The sequence below is a fragment of the Callorhinus ursinus genome, unplaced genomic scaffold (assembly GCF_003265705.2).
Source record: "Callorhinus ursinus isolate GAN/ISIS: 27379988/994484 unplaced genomic scaffold, GSC_fseal_2.0 scaffold41, whole genome shotgun sequence".
Lineage (NCBI taxonomy): Eukaryota > Metazoa > Chordata > Mammalia > Carnivora > Otariidae > Callorhinus > Callorhinus ursinus.
Window position 1 is genome coordinate 961,908 of NW_027397103.1, and position 19,300 is coordinate 981,207.

The following is a 19,300-nucleotide window of genomic DNA, read 5'->3' on the forward strand; positions in this document are numbered from 1 at the left end:
GCTTTTTATTTTTAAAATACAGTAGTGACCAAGGCTCCTTCCAGGGAATAATGCTGTGTCAGAAAAGTTTTTTCCAAAAGAGAATTTTTTTTTTTTTAATTTTTATTCTTTTGCGGGGACCCCCAAAAAGTGTTAAGACTTTTTAAGTCGACCGCACCCACCACTGCTAGGTAAAGTTAGACAAGGCTGTGGAATGCTGTTGTTGAACCAACTCTGTGGTGCGTGGAGATCGTCTGTGCAGTTGAATTCCTTGTCCTGGTGTGTTGTCACAGCGGAGCGGCGTGTGTCTGGCCGGCACTGGGGTGAGGAGAGGGGATGTGTGTATGGGACGTCCTCAGTCATTGCTAATGCTGACGTGTAAGTTGCTCCCGGTCTGGGGAGAAGGGCCCACAAAGCATCACCACGTCTCATCTGCTGCTGAACCCGATGTGGTTGCGTTGAGGCTTTGAAAGCGCTCGAGCGTCTGGCAGGGGCGGTGGGTCCGAGACGTGGATCGTCCTGCCAGGAGCCCGGGCCCTTGGGCTCATGAGGTCACCGGAGCATGTTCGGGGGGGGAAAAGGGGCTTTAAGTGGTCACGAGCAGCTCTGCCAGTCGCTCTCCAGGAGCAGCCCTACAGCTTCTCGGAGAAATGAGACCACTGAAAAGCTTCACAGATGTTTACAGTCGCCCCTTCCTTCCATGAGGCTACTGTTCCCCGTCGCTGTTTGGCCCTTCCTAGCGGTGAGGACAGAGTAGAGGAGGGGTCTGTAGTCCCAGCCTGGGCTGGAGGGGCGCGGGCCAGGGCGGGCTTTCAGAATCAGGTGAGCTGTGCCCGTGACACTCACTGGCCCGGGCCTGGGCGGAGGGAGTCCTCTGGTGTTGGTCAGCAGGGTAGGCTGTTTAAAGTATTTTGAAGAGAGAGAGCAGGGAAAAGGGCTTGGGAGTAAGGCAGAAGGGTTTCATCCAGGGAGTCTGCAGCGCTGGTATACAGACCCATGAGCTAAGGATGGCTTTTATATTTGTAAGGGGTTATTCAAAACAACCTATTCTGCAACAGGGACCGTGTAGCCTGCACAGCCTAAGATCCTCACGATTGAGCCCTTTCTGGAAAAGGTTTGCTGACCCTTGGTTTCATTTGACAACACAGGGCTGCCCAGGGCCCGCCAGGAAGAAACTGGCAGATCCGAAGGCCTCCTCCCCTGCCTCTTGGTCACCTCAGGCCCAACCCTTGCCTTCTCCCGACCCAGACCTTGCCCGCCCACCCCCGCGTGCTCTCCTGCGGGGCGGGGGTAGCTGCGTAGGTATGGGCACTGCCGGCTGAAGCTTTCTTCTGCACTCAGCTGTCAGCCAGATGTATTCAGTGGAACTAGAAGCCTTCCGGCGCCAGCCAAGCTCAGAAAGTGGCCGAAGGAACTGCCATCTTGTACCTTACAGTGGTCGGACCTGGGTCCCCGAGAGCAGCCAGAGATCACCCCGGGCAGGGTCTTCAGGAACAAGGGTGGACAAGGGTGGTCCACATTTCAACTGGTGGGTGGGGTTTGTGCTGAAACACTCTCTCCAGGAACTTTTCCTCCCCAGTGTTTTTTTGGTTTTTGTTTTTTAACATAATGTTATTTTATAGGAATTTGTTTTCCCACCCCTGTCAACTGAAGTCACCTTAAAAGGTGATTATCTACTTCTTCCTGGAAAACCTACTGGGGTTTCCCCCACCCCACCCCCGGCCAAAAGAAACATTCTCCAAAAACATAATTGAGTTTAATATGTTTTGCCAAATTAAATTTCGTGAGGTGGCTCCATTTTTGTGTCAGATGATCCTTTAGATTTGATGCTGACAGGCTTATGTTGCTCTTTTAACCACACGTGTCTGGTGTGTGAGAACAATATATTTTTGCAAACTTTAATTTTGAAAACGTAGAAAGAGGATTACAAATTGGAGTGAGTCTTCGGCCTTTGGTGACCCTTTCGTTTTCACAATCACGGCTTGTAGGTCAGCGTCTACACAGACCAGGGCCCAGGTCCCCATTATCAAAGCAAAATGGTGGCATTCTTGATTGGGTGGATAACACTCTGGCCTGGAGGTATACGAACTTTTCTCCATGACTCACTGGCCTCTGAAAAGAAAGTCTGTGCCATAAGATAGGCCGCATCTTGACCAATGCTGCGTCTGGAATCTTTGCTGATGGCGAACGTGCCAAACGTGGGGGGCACAAGTGGGAGGCAGGGTTTCTGCTATGAAAGTCATTGATCCTGGTGACCACCATCTTCAGGGAATGTCCTTATTGAAATGGAGAACGGGATTTTTCTAGATCAGCTGGATAATCTCCCTGAGTCTTGAACTGCCTTTCATGTCCCACCTCACCTCCGTCTCTTTTACTGCAGTCCATGCGGCATGCCGCAAGTTAGACTGAACTTCCCTCCATCGTCATCTTGCATCGATCCAGGGTGGGGTGGAGGGTCTTCTTGTCAAGCTTTGTTAAGTATGAGGGGGAAACTGGATCCGGAGAGAGGAGGAACCACGCTGCCCTCTGATCTTGATTCCAGAATGCCGATTTCAGTTTCTTTGCCTTCATGCTACTTCAGGGTGTCGGAGCGATGGTCACCGCTGAAGAACCTCAGCACAAGGCTTCTTGCTCTTGGCATTCCCTGTTTCTTTGATCTCTTCACGGGGACCCATGCCCACCTCGGGGTGCCCAACAGCACACTCCTGGGTGGTGATACCGTTTGTATGCGTGAGATCACTCACCAGCTGCTCACAGGTGGCCGCACTGTCCAGCCTTCCCTTCCGTTCCACCCCACCCCTCTAGCCAAAAACCATTCCAGCTCATTCTTAAAGCCTTTTCCCTCCTGGATAAGCCCAGGGGACGCCACAGGGCAGAGCCAAAGTTTCAAGAGCATTAGCATCTTCAGGACAGCTCTGTACTTCGGCACTCTTGTCTCTCCACCCTGGCCTGATCCCAGAGGGTTCATGACTCCCCCTGCCCCCCAGGGGTCTTTTCTCCCCAGTGAGAAGAATTGATGCGTCATTTAGGCACAGTCATATACATGACCTTACCCAAGGTGTCTGAAGAAAGACGTGCTCTCTGTTGACCAGAAAGGCTTTGTTCCAGAGTACATTCCACCCACCCCTCCTCTGGCTGGCCACCTAGCAGAGCTTCCCCCGGACCCACTGAGGACAGCCACGTGACCTCCGGCAGGAGAGCTAGGCAGGCTAAGGAATTGGTGACACTTAGCCCAGCGAGGGTGCCCCCACTCCGCTGCCATCCCGCAGGTTCTTGCCAATGCTGCATGCCAAACAAAGGGAGTTGATTGAGCCCCCCATGCTCAGCTACTTGGTCTTTTTATTGTGTGCTCTGCAACTGCATACTTATGTGTATGAGCTCACTCTGCATACATGCATATATATATATATATATATATATATATATGCATATGTGTGCAACTTGAATCATCATCTTGCGGGTCACTTCTCTCCCATCCACATACATGCTGTGTCACCCGAGTACAAAGTGGATCACCTTGACCGAGGTGGAATGGGGCCGTGTGCAGCGCTACTCCTTGGAGACCCAGACATTGACCCCCCTTTTGTCTAGCGGTAGGTGCCACGGCCCCGGCTTCGGTCAGTCTCTGCAACAGGAGTCTTTACAACCAGCCCCCCAGCCCCTCTACTGTCCTTTGTGTTGGCCGTGCCACACAAGAAGGTGGCTGCTTCCTCCCCCCTTTTCCGACACTGTAATTATTGTTTTACAATTGAGTGCCTTAATAATAGTTTACAAATACTGTGTATTTATGGGAAACTGGTAAGCTCTCACCTTCTGTGATTGGACCTTTGCCTTGTCAGTGGTGGTTGGCGTGAGGGCTGGAGCTCCCCCTACCCCGTACTTGTGCTCATCTGCTGTGCAGTCGTATGCGGGGGTGGGGGGGATGCCCCCCCGCAACTGTCCAAGGAGCGTTGGTGGTTCCTGCAGGTGAGGCAGGCACTGGCTCACAGTGTGTCCCATGGTAGCAAGGAAAGCACAGAACTTGGTTTGCCAGCCAGCCGGGGGTGGCACCGCCCCCTCCCCCCATCACACAGTTGTACTCTTGTTTAATAGAGCTGTGTTACCACCTAGGCCTCCCTGTTTTCTCCTCCGTTGGTGTCCTGAGCTCGCTGCAACCAAATGTGGGGACAGACACCAGCCCCTGCAAAATCAGGAGCTCTCTAAGATAAGTTCTTTGGTTTTCAGAAGCTGCCAATGGGTTCCAGCGTGTTGCATTAAGATATCAATGATTTTTTTTATTCTATTGTTTTTCTTCGTGTTTTTTTTATATTATATATTTAAAAGGCAGTATCTTTTGTACTGTGAATTTGCAGTAGAAGATGCATAATGCACTTTTTTTTTTTACTTCTGTTGGTGTGTACTGTAATAGTCTGTGTGCTTGTGATGAAAATAAACTTTTTCTTTATAAACGTTTGATGACCTGTGAACTCGTGCAAAAGGAAGCTGCTTCTTCAGTCCTTGCCGAGACAGTCAACATATCTGCATCATCCTGACAGCCAGTCTTTACTGAGCACCTACTTGGTGCTAAGCCCCATGCTATAGAAACCCAGACACATTAGACGGAAGAAAGAACAAGGGAACAGATGTTAGCTCCTCTAGGAATTGTCTTGTTTCTCCTCCCGATTTTATTAGTAAGGAGGAGCGGACCCACATACGGGTGGTCATTTGTATACCCAAAAAACCTGTCCCTGCCAAGGTGGGACTTGGACTCTGGGAGGTGTCTCTTCTCGCTCGAGTGTGTTCGGCACCACCACCTAAGCTAGCCCAGCCACATGTCATGGAAGAGGAGACTGTGGAGGCTGATTATTGCTGGTGGCCAAGGCAGGAATCCCAGGGAACCTCAGTTGCTGCACACAACAGAGGCTGTTCTCATGCCCAGGTCCCAATCCACTGCAGGTCAGGACCCTTTTGGTGGCTCTCCTCCCTTGGTGACTCATGAAGCTAAGCTACTTGCGTTTTAAACCCTGCTATCTTGGTGTCCTTTGCTCTGGCTGTGCGGTCAGGGGAAAGAGCACGGGTACTCACATTCACTCCAAGAAACACTATGTTTCGTTCACCTCAGCTTGCTGTGTCCGTTGCCTGGACTCACAGGAGACTGATGGATAAACCAGAATGCAAGCAGATTACTTGAGAGCAAGAATTAATAGCTGTCAAGCAGGTCCGAGTACTCTTACTTGCCAATAAGCACACTGAGTCCTCTAGACAAATTACATTTGAAGCCAAATTATGGTTAGGAATTGTTTATGGAGTAGGAAATCAAAGCAAAAGGTTAAGGTGCTGGGAGCGGTGGGGAGTGTGATTCCTGTGGTTAGTGCTAGCCCGCTGCAGGGCGGTCCTTTCTGTAAGATGTTTGTGAAACCAAACCACTGAGGGTCATGGTTCAGGACAGGCTTCGTCATTGGCAAGGCTGGAGACACCTCCTAAATTCTCTTCAGGCTCCAAACATGAATCAGAGCCTGGGGAACGGGCCCAGCACTGTACGCTCCTGATGGATTCCCTGGGAATTCTAATGGCCAAGCACAGAAACCATCAAAATAAGAGTGTGATGCAATGGGGCAGGCTTCCACTTTGCTAGCCACAATCACATTCCACACAGCTTCCTAGAGACAACACCCACATCCCCCTAACAGAACCCGGATGATCCCAAAACTCATCAGATACTCCATTTATGTAGCCAGGGCCCCAGGAGAACGTTCCTATCATCGGCTGATTTTTACCCTGATTTCATCCTCAGGGTAACGATCCTGAGGTTGAGTGTGATCCCAGGTTATGCCACTAGTGGGGGTAGTTTGTAGAGGAGGACAACCCCCCCGCCAGCGCCCCATCCCCTCCCCTCCCACTTGCTTGTGTTGACGCCTGGAGAAGCCCCTCTTGGCCAGATGCTTGGAGGCGGCTCCAGAAGGCGGGGCTTGGGGAATGACTGGCGTTTCAGAAGGATTCACCTTACGGTGGGGAAGCCCTTTCTAAAGATGTCCACCAACAGCGTCCACAGTGAGACCTGCTCAGAAAACCCAGCCACTCATCCTGTACCCTAGCACGAGGGAGCAGATTCTACCTGCCCTTCTGTGTACCAGGCACTTTATGTAAGGAATCCCAGAGTCCTCGAAACAGCCCTGTTGATGTGATCCACAGCTCACACAGAAGAGACAGGCCTGCAGAGGGCAAGTGGTTTGCCCACGGTTACATCTGGGAAGTGGTGAAGCCAGTAAGTACTGCTTCTTCCCCACTTGAAACCTTACCCAGAGCTGTCCCCACCCCAGAAGTAGAAAAAGCAACTGAAAATGCATCTTGGTCTCCCTATAGGTATCAGCAAGAAAACACAGGAGTCAGGAATGAAGCCTCCAGCCCCTGGAAAATCTGACCCACGTCGTGCTCCAAAGGCTATTTGGATGACACAAAGGTGTGTGTGTCTCTTTCCCAAATCCTGTCCACCATTTTTTGCCTTTAAAGGGAAACCACTCATGCATCCTGAAGTATAGTTGTAAAGGGTCCCATTCCAGCTCAAAAGTCCTCTTGTTGTAAACTGTTCCAGCAAATAAAATGTTGGTGTTGGCAGGAACAGCCTCCCAGCATAGGAAAGGATGCATAGGACCCAGATGCTAAGAGACAAGAGTCTCCTGCAGGTGGTATGTTGGAGGTGGTGAGCTCTCTAGTTTGGAAGTCGGATATCAAAATGGGTTAAGGACAATGCTACCTACCTCGTGGAGCCAAGACTTTGAGAATTAGCTGATAATGTACGCAACCCCCTTTGCCCTGGCCCACCACCCATGCTGTATCATGGTGGCTGTTCTTGTTGGTACTGCTGGGAGGGAAGGGGGGGACGGAAGCAGGAAGGAAGTAGCCTACACTGAGCATCTACTACTTGCAAGTTTCACATATATTACTGAGTTGGTCCTCACAACAGATTTGACCCCCTTTTACAAACAAAAAGGTGGAAGCTCAGAGAGGTTAGGGAATGTGGGTCAGAGCCACGCAGCCAGAAAGGGACAAAAGTCCAGGGTGCCTGACTCCAGATTCATATACTTTCTACCCCACCATCCTCTCCCCAAAGAAAATAGTCCATAGTGTACTTAGTGCAATGCTGAGCACATAGTAGGTGCTTAATAAATATTTGATGATTGTGAATGAGCATTCATTTGATGATTGTGAATGAAATGTGCTCTGAAAGCGAATCCTCATTTCATTCACTAAGGCCTGGAAAGTTTGGGCACACCCATGATTGCCTAAACCAAGTTCCTCTGGGGCAGGGGCGGTGCCTGTCACCTTCTGGACCCCAACAAGGGCTTGGCGCATTGGACCGAACCTTAAGTCAGCACCAGGCATTAGCTATGAATCTAAGAATCCTGAGGTTTTCGGAGTCCAGAAGCATCTGAAAGGTCACCCAAGCCAGGTCCCTTTATAACATCCATCCATTCTGGGTTTCTCCCTCCTCCCCCTGCCCCAATTTGCGGCTCCCCTGCCATGTGCCAGGCGCTGGGGACAAAGAGGAGGCCATCTGTTTCATCCCTCGGGGTCCTGACAGAAAGCCCTTCTGTAAACCACAGGAAGAAAATACACCACCTGCTAACAGAAATGGAGTCAGACAGGTAGGAGTCAAGGTTTATGTTTTTTCCTCCTTTTCCCTATTTTCCAGCATCTCTGCAACAGGGTTCTGTTACTTTTATAATGAAAAAGAGAAATGTAAAGATTTAATAAAAGAATGCTTTCGTATTGAGCTAAAATTTGCACTGTAAACTCCCAGGCTTGTGGCTCTGGGGGACTCAGCACAGCATTTTGCGGGAGAAGGTCTTTGCTCCCTTCTGATGAGCTAGCACAGCCCTGGGAACAGACAGAGTGCTCCCAGATTGCAGTGGCTCAGTATCCTGCTCTGTGAACTTCTCCAGGCTGCTCAGGCCCACCCTCTGAGCGTCTGGGAGGTGGTGATGTAGCATTCAGGGTAGGCTTCATGGGCAGCTGCACGGGACTCTGCACTTACCAGTGCACCACGATTGGTCTAAGGCTCTGCCTGTCACTCTTGAAATCCCTAATAATTCTTTTTTTTTTTTTAAGATTTTATTTATTTATTAGAGAGACAGCACAAGCACGGTGAAGGGCAGAGGGAGAGGGAGAAGCAGGCTCGCCGCTGAGCAGGGAGCTGGACAGGGGGCTTGATCCCAGGACCCTGAGATCATGACCTGAGCCAAAGGCAGACGCTTAACCGACTGAGCCACCCAGGCGCCCTGAAATCCCTAATAATTCCTTAACAAAGACCAGGCCTTTTCACTTTGCAACAGGGTCCTGCAAATTATGTATGTATGTATGTATGTATGTATGTATTATGTATTATGCCAGGGCCCTGGCAGTGTCACCTGTCCAATCAAGGGCTTTGGAGCAAGACAGGCCTGGACCCCAATCCCAGCTCCCTGACTTACCTACTCTGTGCCCTGGAGCAAGTGACTTAACCTCCCTGTGACTCAGTTTCCCAAGGTGAAGAACAAAAATAACCTCATAATGCTGTGCTAAAGATCCGCACTGGGTAGTTAGCACCAAGTACACCCCCCTGAATTTTAGTGTTATTTGTTACATAAAGTACTTAGTACAGGTCCTGGCACAAAGTAATCCTTCAGTGAGTCGTTGCTGGAACGGTGGGGAAGACAGTAGTTAGATACCCGCAGATCAGACCCTGCTGATGGGCAGCTCTCCTCCCCACCCTGCTTCCTTAGCATGGCTCTGAAGGGCAGAGGGAGGCAAGGGGGAGGGGGACTCCGCTGGGATGTGCACACACATCCTCCCCACCCGCGGCCACCGAACCCTCCGAGGACGCTGGCTCTGTGTCTCTCCGGATACAAACACTGCCCGTCCCCGACCTGGCCCCGCGTGGTTCTTTGCAATAAGCCTTTGGGGAAGGGAACGGCGTGGGCGGCCTGAGAGCGTGGGCTTGTCCCTGCTGCGATCCAGCGGCACATCCTGTTCTGGCGTTGCCATGGCACAGCCAAACATCTGCCACAACAGACGGCCGTGGCCTGCGGCTGGCAGCGGGGCCGTGGACAGCCACGGGAGGCCGGGGTGGAGAGGACGCAAGACGCAGAAAGACTGGAGCTGAACCCCGACCTGGGAAACCTCCTCGAAACCGCCCCCCCCTCCCCGCCTCCGCCACAGATGCATGCACATGCACGCGCACAGGCACATGCACGCGCACACGTGCACATGGTGTCTGGAAGGCTTCCGGGATCGGCGCATCTCCCATAGGGAACAGTTCCTGCTTCCCGAGGTTCTTCCTGGAGGTCCCGGGAGAAGATCCCAAGTGCCTAGCCCTAGCAGGACGGTCCCCCCCACCCCGAATTCTCATCCCGGCCTAGCTCACAGCCAGGCTCCCAGGGCTGCCCTTAGGCGGCCCCATCCTGCTCCCAAAATGGAATTTGCCTTCCTGGTTGGTGTTGTTTTTCCTGATTCGAAAGTAAAACACCGTCATTGTATCAAGATCACGTGATGTCTAGAGGGACAGTAGCTGCCTGGCCGCTCACTGTGCCCACACTTGCGTGCATAAAGGGCTTAGAATGGCACTGGGCCCAGGTAGGTGCTATACATGCCCTTGTCAGATAAAATAATCGCTGATATCTGATTCCATACATCAAGCTGGCAACGCAGGCATGAACACATTTCCTACAGGAAAAAACAGAGGCTCAGATAAGTGACATCACCTGCCTAAGGTCACTAAGGAGTGTCTGACCCCAGTTTGAATCCGGGTGACACCAACACTAGAGCTTTAAGCCCAGAATCTTCCACCACCAACAACCCCTTTTGCAGCTTCTCTTAGTCCTTGAACACCTCCTCTCTTTAGGCCACATGCCCCCAGCCCTGACCTCATTCCTGCTGGAAGCCTCAGGGGTCCAGCTGAGGTCACAGTTCTGGACTCTAGACTCATGGAGGCCACACCCTGTCTGGGGCCTGTGTGCTCTCCTCACCCATTAGCCTGCGTTCCTGCCTTCCAAGGGTTTCAGCACTCTCTGCCTGTTGCCTCCCAGAGCCTAGACCTCAGTGACATCACACATCTTCCCTCCACCCACTTTCTCTGCCCGGCAGTGGAGGCTTGGTTGGGATCCTAATGTTAGCTGTAACAAGTGACACCTCTTGAACCATACCAGACAAGCTGGCTTTGTTTTCACCATTGTGCAGATGAAGAGACTCAGAAGTTAAATGGCTTACCCAGGTCGCCCAGCCAGAAAGTAGACAGAATTCCAGATCCACCTCTTCCAGAAAGCCATCCCTAATAGCATAAAGTCTGCAAGAGAGGGCTATTTAGTCTGAGCACCCCATGGGCGTGTACAAGACTGTGAGCCCCTTAGGTTGGGGGCTGGGTCAGCTTTATTGTGGTCCACCCTGTGCCTGACATAATAGGCACTCAATAAATATTTGTTCAATAAATGGTTAAATAAATAAATTGATGAATGATGGAGGTGATCTCTTTTTCCCTTTGGGGCCACGACAGGTTTGGGGGAGTCAGGCAGACCTGGTTGAATCTTTCCTCTGCCACTTCCTGGCTGTGTGACCTTGGCCCAGTTACCTAACCTCTCTGAACCTCCACTTCCCTCTCTGTAAAATACGGTTACGGTCTGTGGGGAGGGGTGAAGATGACTTACAATGGCTGTACATCGTAGGTGTTCAGTAAACAGCACAGTAGAGAGATAATTCAGGCCCGGAGTCAGGCTGTGAGGGCTCCCAATCTGAGCTCCAACACCCACTAGCTGTGTGGCCTCAAACAAATCACTTTCCTTCTCTGGACCTCATTTTCCAGATCTGTCACTTGGGGGTCATAACAGCATTGATCACTTGAGGTGGTGAGGATTAAAGGAGAGTCCACCGAGTAAGTCCCCTATAAACATGGGCTTCTGTGATTTGGGGTGAGTTCTCCCACTTCTTCTACCTGACCCCAGGGCCTTGCCCCATGCCAGGCACACGATAGGTGCTCAGATTGCTGAAGGAACTGAATCTCCTTTCTGTGACTGTTTGGCTGTGGGCCCAGAGGACCAAAGCAGCTCCCAGAACACCCTCCCCACCGGCCTGGCTCTGGGGTGTTTTTCCATCAGATCTCCTGACTAGGTGGAGATGGAGCTTCGGCCCTGTCACTGCCTTTGTGCTGAGTTCAGTGGAGCTGGGATGGCAGCTTCTCCCCTAGGAGAGCACCTCCCCACAGAGGCTGGAAGGAGGTGGGGAGGGTTGGAGCGGGAATGGAAGCCCCCCAAAGTTAGCCTCGCACCCCAAGGGGAGGAAGCTACTCGTACAGGAGAGCGGGACTCAAGCTAAGCACCACTACTCCTAGCTGTGTATCTGGGGACACGTCCGCCCACCTCTCTGAGCCTCGCTGGCTGGATAATGGGCTGTCGATGACACGTGTGCCCCCTAGAATTGAGAAGCAGGTGAAGGGTGGAGCATACAGTAAGCGCTCCATAAATGTACCAGGCACTGCTGTCTCAGCTTTTACTGTATAACTCCTGACTTCCACAGATGGGGAAACTGAGGCCCAGAGAGGGCCAGTAACTTGCCCAAGGTCACAGAGCCTGTATCTTGCTGGTTCCAGCTGTGGCCTTATCCATTCTCCGTGCTCAGCCCCAAAACAACCAGCAGGGCTGGGCTTCTGGGCAGACCAGGCAGGGGTCTCCCTAGAGCAGAGGGGGTAGGTGGGAGGGGGTGGTGGAGAGCAATTGTAACAGCCCCGTTTGCCCAGGGCCTTGTTTTCTCATTAAATCCTAAAAACTCTATGAAAGTGCTATTGTTATCCCCATTTTACAGATGAGGGAACAGAGGCTCAGAGAGGTGACTGTCCCCTGCCCAAGCATACAGTGGAAAAGGGAGGCTCTTGACCCCAGCCCTAGATCTGTTTGTTGAATGAAGGAAGTGACAGTGGCCAGTCCAGGGACACACAGCGAGTCATGTGGTTTCAGGAGCTCAGTCAGCCTCCCATACCCGGGAAAGGGAAGTGAGGGGGACACACAAGGTCTGCAGCCTCTGGGCTTGGCGTGTTATTAGAAGCTCCCAAAGGGCAGGTGAGAAGGGGCCCTATCACCCATACGCCCTCCTCCCCCTGTGGGTCCAGAAGCTTCTCGGGGGTGGCAAAAGGGTGTCAGGATGGCTGCTGCAGCCCCAGGGGGCAGGGACGGGTCGCTCTGGGCCAGATGGGTGGACTCAGGGCAGCGCTGCCTTCTCCCTGCCAGTCCACAGGATACTCCCCTGTCCCTGGCTCCACTCCTCACAGGACCACTGGCCTCCTCACAGGGACCCCAGGGACCACATCCTTCCTCCTCCTGCCGGGCCCGTGGTACACAGTCTGAAGGAGAGTGGGCACGGCCCGCACCTCCTGAGCCCTCCGGCCTCCAGTCCAAGGGTTCCAGCCGTAGGCCCTGCGTGCCCACCAGCCTCCAGGGGCACCATCTCTGGCAGGGTCGGGGGGCATGACTGAAGGCCAAGGCCAAGAGCAGGTGCACTTAAAATCTTTTTTTTTTTTTTTTAAGATTTATTTGGCAGAGAGAGACACAGCGAGAGAGGGAACACAAGCAGGGGGAGTGGGAGAGGGAGAAGCAGGCTTCCCGCCGAGCAGGGAGCCCGATGCGGGGCTCGATCCCAGGACCCCGGGATCATGACCCGAGCCGAAGGCAGACGCTTAACGACTGAGCCACCCAGGCGCCCCAAGAGCAGATGCACTTAATAAGTTAGGTCCAATAGGCAGGGTTTGAAACCTGCTTGACAGTCCACACCAGATCCACCAGCTGATCTCAGTGTCCCAGCGGCATGGTTATGTCTTGTGTAGCCCCACTTGAGAGATGAGAAATCTGAGGTCTTAGTGGTTCTCCTAATTTCTCAAAGGCTCTGTCTAGGCCAGCAGGTGTCGGCTCTTGCAGCCAGTCTTGTGAATCTGCGATAGTATGATCGTGACAACCATTTATTATGCTCTTATTGCATGCCCTACACTTTGCTAAGCGTTTAAATGTGATCTTGTTAAACCTCACGGCAACCATGAGAGGTAGGCCCCATTAGTCTCTCCTTTTCTTTTTTCTTTTTTGGTTTTGTTTTTGTTTTAAGACTTATTTACTTATTTGAGAGAGAGAGAGAGAGAGCACAAGCGGGGGTGAGGAGCAGAGGGAGAGGGAGAAGCAGACTCCCCAAAGAACAGGGAGCCCGATGTGGGACTCCATCCCAGGACCCCGGGATCATGACCTAAGCCTGAGGCAGACGCTTCACGGACTGAGCCACCCAGGCGCCCCTAGTCTCTCCTTCTAAAGGTGAAGAATCAGAGGCACAGAGAGGCAGAGTGACTTGCCGAAGGCCACACAGCATGTCTTTGGCAGAGATGGAAACCAAAACGGGGTCCGCTCACTTGCCAAAGCCTGTGCTCATCGGCCAAGCAGCTCCAACGGCTAAAATGATAGCACAAAGCCTTGCTCTTTTTCTCTGTCACCTCTGGCTTGCCGACCGAGGTGGAGAAAGAGCCATTCCCCCTGGGGGATGGCACCGCCCCAGGCCCTGGGAAAGGCCTCGGTTCCAGCGGCAGGGAGGCTGCAGCAAGCTGGCTGCAAGGAAACTGTATTTGCATCCTTTAAAAGCTGTTTGAGTCCTGGGAATCTCGGGGAAATAGGGACAGATGGGGCCATAGATTTCTTCCAGGAATGGTCTCCTTTTCTTTGCACTCCCTGGATAATTAATGTGTTGAGGGTCAAGAAAAATGACTGGTCATTTCTCACTGAGCGCGTGGAGGGGGTCAGGGGAGGGGACAAACGTCTGTTTCTAATTAACAGGACAAGGTAATATCTCTGTGGCCCTTGCTTGCCCTGGGTGCTCCAGAAGCCTCCCAGTGTCCTAATCGGTGTAAGGCGCAGAGAGGATCGGGGAGGCGAATGAAGAGCAATCCCTGACACCTCGCTGGACCAGCTGCTACTTGGAATCACACCCTAGAGGTATGTAGCTGCCAAACCTCCGGTCTGAAGCCAGCCTGGTTGAAGGGGTGTTTCAGAAACCAAAATGCTCAGCTTCAATTTTCTGGGAGTGTTGAGGAGAGAGCAGCCCAGCAGGATGAATTTATAAATGAAGAGCCAGCTTCCTTCCCTCAGTGGTCCCACATTTGGGCACCCTGAGCCTCAGTTAGCTATCTACACTACTCAGTCACATGCCCGCCCACAGGAATAACCAGAGCCAAAGCGTGATGATGTCTTGACGATGTCTTGCCAGTTCTTTCTCTGGGCAATAGGCACGCAGATAATCGTTATTCCATTGTGTGGCTTCTTATGTAGGAGGACGCATGCAGGGCGCCTGGGTGGCTCGGTGGGCTAAGCGTCTGCCTTCGGCTCAGGTCATGATCCCGGGGTCCTGGGATCGAGCCCCACCTCGGGCTCCCTGCTCAGCGGAGAGCCTGCTTCTCCCTCTCCCTCTGCCCCTCCCCCTGCTCGTGCTCGCTCTCTCTCTTTCTCTCAAATAAATACATAAAATCCTTAAAAAAAAAAAAAAGACGCATACATAGGTCATTTCCAATTTCTTACTATTGTAAACAACGCTGCAATGAACACCTTTATGCCTAACGCCATCTGTAGCACCTGTCACCCTCCCTTAGACCCGATTCTCAGAAATGGTAGCCTCCCTCCAATGGCGGCCCCACGCTACCTCATATTCACGTCTTTAGGAAGTTGCCTGCCATGTGGAATCAGGGCTGGCTGGCCTGTGTGGACAGAAATGACAGTGTGTGACTTTCAAAGCTAAGTCATAAACAGCATCACAGTCTCTGTCTTAGGCTCTTGAATCTCACCGTCTGGGGAAGTCAGCTGCCATGTCATGAGGACACGCCAACAGCCAGAGGAGATACCCACCTGACGGGAAACTGAGGCATCCCACCAGCGGCCACACCAGCTTGCTAGCCGTGCAGGGGAAGCACCTTGGAAGGGGAGTGGGGTCTCAGTCAAGGCTTCCACAGACTGCAGTCCCACTTTCACCAGACTGCAACCTTCTTTTTTTAAGATTTATTTATTTGAGAGAGAGAGTGGGCAGGGGCAGGGGCAGAGGAAGACAATCTCAAGCAAACGCCCCATTGAGCACAGAGCCCAACACAGGGCTCGATCTCACAACCCTGACATCATGACCTGAGCCAAAACCCAGAGTTGGATGCTTAACCGACTGAGCCACCCAGGTGCCCCTGCCTCCAACCTTCTAAGAAGCCCTGACCCGGAACCACACAGCTAGGCGGCTCCCAAATTCTCAACCTGCAAGAGATGATAAATGAGTTTGTTTTAAGCCAGTATGTTTTGGGTGATTTGTTTTGCAGCCAGAGGTAACTAATAGACATAGCCAAAGACCAGAGCACTTTTAAGACTCATGATGGAGAATGCCATTTCTTCTTTCCTCTTCATTCTGCCAGATTATCAGTTGACTCTGACATGGAACCAGTCCGATGATCTAGAGTGACCTCCCTATACAAGTTCCTATCAGCTCTGGGGATGCGGAGTATGTTTGGAAAGCCCCATACACGACCAACAGCCGTCTCCACGCTCTTTCCCCATGAAGACTGATTTTTGATTTATGGCTGTGGGCATTTCCAGGGAGAGATGTTCCCAGCTTGTTTCTGTGCCCAGCTGATACATCGAATAGCCCAAGCTGGGCAGCAGAGAAAGTCCGGCCTGTTGTCAGTTAATGGCCCCTTTCTTTCTCTGGATTCTCAGAAACTTTTTAAGGAGTGTCAGCAAAATCGTCTGGCTCACCAAAGAATATGTCATCAGAGGCCATGCAACCAGAATGAGGGTTATGGTAAGGAAGTCGGCTTCCATTTCTCTGGCTCACATGCTCAAAAGCTCTCCCACATGATGCACAGACCCAGGGGACCTGCACGGGTACTTGGAGAAACACTGAAGCTTCCATTCATTTAATCACTAGTATGTTTGGTAAATATTTATTTAGCATCCCAGACACTCAACAACACTATGTTGAGAACATTCAAAGGCATGTAAGTCATGGTCTTTGTGCCTGACGTTGTTCACAGAGGCAGCGAATGGAGTAAATAGTCCATAGATGTTGTTTCTACTAGGTTCAAGTCCCCACCCTAACCACCTACAAGCTGTGTGACCCTGGACAGGTTTCCACACCTCTCTGAGCCTCCGTTTCCTCTTCTAAAAGGAGAAGATAATAACTATTTGCAATGTTTTGAGGATTAAAGGAGATATGCATGTGAAACGATTAGTATGGGCCCTAGAGCTTGGCATGGGTTTAACCACTGTGGAGTGTGTAACTGTTAATAGTAAAAGGTCCCACAGCGCCACAGATAAGCGCACATCACAAATAAGACAGACCCTGGGGCACCTGGGTGGCTCAGTCGGTTAAGTGTCCAACTTTTGATTTCGGCTCAGGGTCCTGAGATCTCAAGCCCTGCGTTGGGCTCCATGATCAGCAGGGAGTCTGCTTGAGACTCTCTCTCTCCCTCTCCCTCTGCCCTTCCTTCCATATGCACTTGCACTCTCTCTCTCTAATAAATACATAAATCTTAAAAAAAAACAAAAACGAAACAGACCCATATTTGAATCCCGAGTGTGTGCCATGGATCAAATGCCTTCACCACTCTGAGCCTCGGTTTCTTGATCTATAGAAAAGGTCTACTAATCAATGCACCTTGCTGGGCTGTTGTGCAGATTAAGTAAGGCAATGTGTGTATCTAGATGTTCAGCACACAAGAGACCCACAATATACGGCAGCTATTTCTATTAGCAGGGAAGATGATCAGAAAAGCAAATCATTGCAAAACAGTATGATAAACGCTGTAGAAAAGGTCTTTACATGGGTTCTTGAGGCGTGGGTGCGGATTTCTGAGGAACCAGCCAGCAATCCGTTTGGGTAATAGGACCTTAAAGAGCAAGCCTTCCTTTGACTTTGGGGCAGGAACTCTGGCTGCAGGGGCAGGACCCTGTATGGTGAGCAGGTGATCCTGGAACCCCCAGGAACAATGGGGTTGTATTAAGAGTCTGACAGATCGGGGCACCTGGGTGGCTCAGTCAGTTGGACGTCTCCCTTCAGCTCAGATCATGATCTCGGGGTCCCAGGATCGAGCCCCATGTCGGGCTCCCTGCTCAGGGGGGAGTCTGCTTCTCCCTCTTCTTCTGCCCCTCCCCGCTCCTGGCTCATTCTCTCTCTCTCTCACTCAAATAATAATAATAAAAAAAATCTGCCAGACCAAGGGAGGCTGGGTGGTACAGTCGGTTAAGCATCCAACTCTTGGTTTCCACTCAGGTCATGATCTCAGGTGAGATCGAGCCCCACGTCAAGCCCTGCATCAGGCTCAGCACCTGCTGAGAGTCTTTCTCTCCCTCTACCACTCCCCCTGCTCACACCCTCTCAAATAAATAATCTTAAAAAAAAAAAAAGTCTGTCAGACCAAGGTCCAAAATTCAGCTCCACCATTGACTTAGCCAAGTGAAATTAATCAATGCAGTTAACCCATTTGTGCTTCAGTGTCTTCATCTGTAAAATGCTGTCGATGATGGCAGCGGTAGGCGCTGAGAGCCCCTGTGTCAGACCTTGTTTTAAGTACTTTGCGTTCATTAACGCACCGAGTCTTCATGACAGCCCCATGAAGTAGGTGCTGTTGTCATATCCCCATTTTACAGATGGGCAAGGTGTGGCACAGGGAAGTTAAGTCACTTACTAGAAGTGGCTAAGACTGGTTTTAAAGCAGGTAGTCAGGGTCTTGGGCCAGTGCTCTGCACTTTTTAACTCTGCAGCTTTATATCCACGTGATGTGGTTTGGGAGAGGATAAGATCAGATCACACGCATGTAAAGTGCTAAACCCAGAGTCTACAATATATGTGTGGTGTTCCCTCACCTGGAACGCGGGGATTATTCCCTAGGAAAGGGAGCTCCTGGCATTTTTGGCCATTTTGTGCAAGTCGGTCTTGTCCAAGGAAGGTGTTTTCTCATTCCTACATATTTTAGAAAGGTCATACATACCCCCTTCCCTTACTGGCCATCAGATATACAGAACAGGATGCAGAGAGGATGGGTGAACATTTGGGTCTCCCCTACCCAATGAGTCGTGGGTTCTCAAAGAGCCTGCGTTCTCTAGCTTGGTGTGTGGGTCTTCCCGCCATGCTCCAGGCTGGACATATTTCCACAGAGCTTCCGAGCAGTCGATTATATGTCCACCAAGCTAATGAGGCCAAGGGCATAGCCAGGGTCTCCCAGCAAGCCACTGAACGGAGGCAGTGAATACAGTCCTCACCTCATCTGCTGTCTTATTAATAATTGGTCCTGCTTTAGGGGCTAGAGATGTCAGAGGGGGGCCTCATTGCATGGTGTAGGAGAAAGAGACTGAGCCTTGGCAAGCTTCTCCAAGTTTCCATTTCCTTGTCTGTAAAGTGGGTGGATAAGGGCTATGTATCAGTTACCTACTGCTATGTAACAAACCACCTGAAAGTCTTAGCGGCTTAAAGCAACATATATTATTTAGCTTGGTTGCGGGTTTGCTCTTGCATCTATGTTCAGCTGGAAGGTTGATCATGGCTGGATGGTCTACGGTGTCCTCACTCAAATGTCTGATTGGTGGCTGCTGGGTGGGGGTGACAGGATGTGTCTGGGTCATAGGACTGTCATCATCCAGCAGGCTAGCTTCTTCTTCCTGGGCTTTTTCACATGGTGGCTGGGGTCCAAGTACAGCAAGAGAAGGTAAGCTCCACACACAAACAGTTTGCAAGTCTTTGCATGTGTCATGTTTGCTCATGTCCCATTGGCCAAAGCAGTCCCATGGTAAAGGGCTGAGTCAGAGTGGAGAGCAACTGCACGGGGCGTGTCTAGATGGAAGAGAATAATTTGTAGCCATTTTTGCAATCTTACCTCAGTGTCCCCGCCAGGAGTATTGGGAAGGACAAATGAAAAAGGACGTGGTTCTCAGTAGTAACTAAGTTAACAGAAATCACTTATTCGGGGCGCCTGGGTGGCTCAGTTGGTTAAGCATCTGCCTTCGGCTCAGGTCATGATCCCAGGGTCCTGGGATCGAGCCCCACATCGGGCTCCCTGCTCGGCAGGAAGCCTGCTTCTCCCTCTTCCACTCCCCCTGCTTGTGTTCCCGCTCTCGCTGTCTCTCTCTCTGTGTCAAATAAATAAATAAAATCTTAAAAAAAAAAAAAAAGAAATCACTTATTGGCATTTAGTAGGGGCTCAAAACATGTTGAATGAATAATCCTCACTTTCCAGGTGAGGGAACTGTTGTTCACAAAAGTTGATCATTTAACCAGGGTCACACAGTTAATCCTTGAAACAACTGGACTCAGAACCCAGGGCCGT

General features: G+C 51.2%; 1 long non-coding RNA gene across 1 annotated transcript; it reads left to right on the forward strand.

The window, feature by feature from the left end:
* The first annotated feature begins 11,956 nt into the window (after positions 1-11,956).
* Positions 11,957-16,122, forward strand: LOC141370635 (uncharacterized). The gene is made up of 3 exons (XR_012374832.1): positions 11,957-12,041; positions 13,788-13,946; positions 15,395-16,122. It is a non-coding gene; the product is annotated as an uncharacterized lncRNA (long non-coding RNA).
* Positions 16,123-19,300: the final 3,178 nt, after the last annotated feature.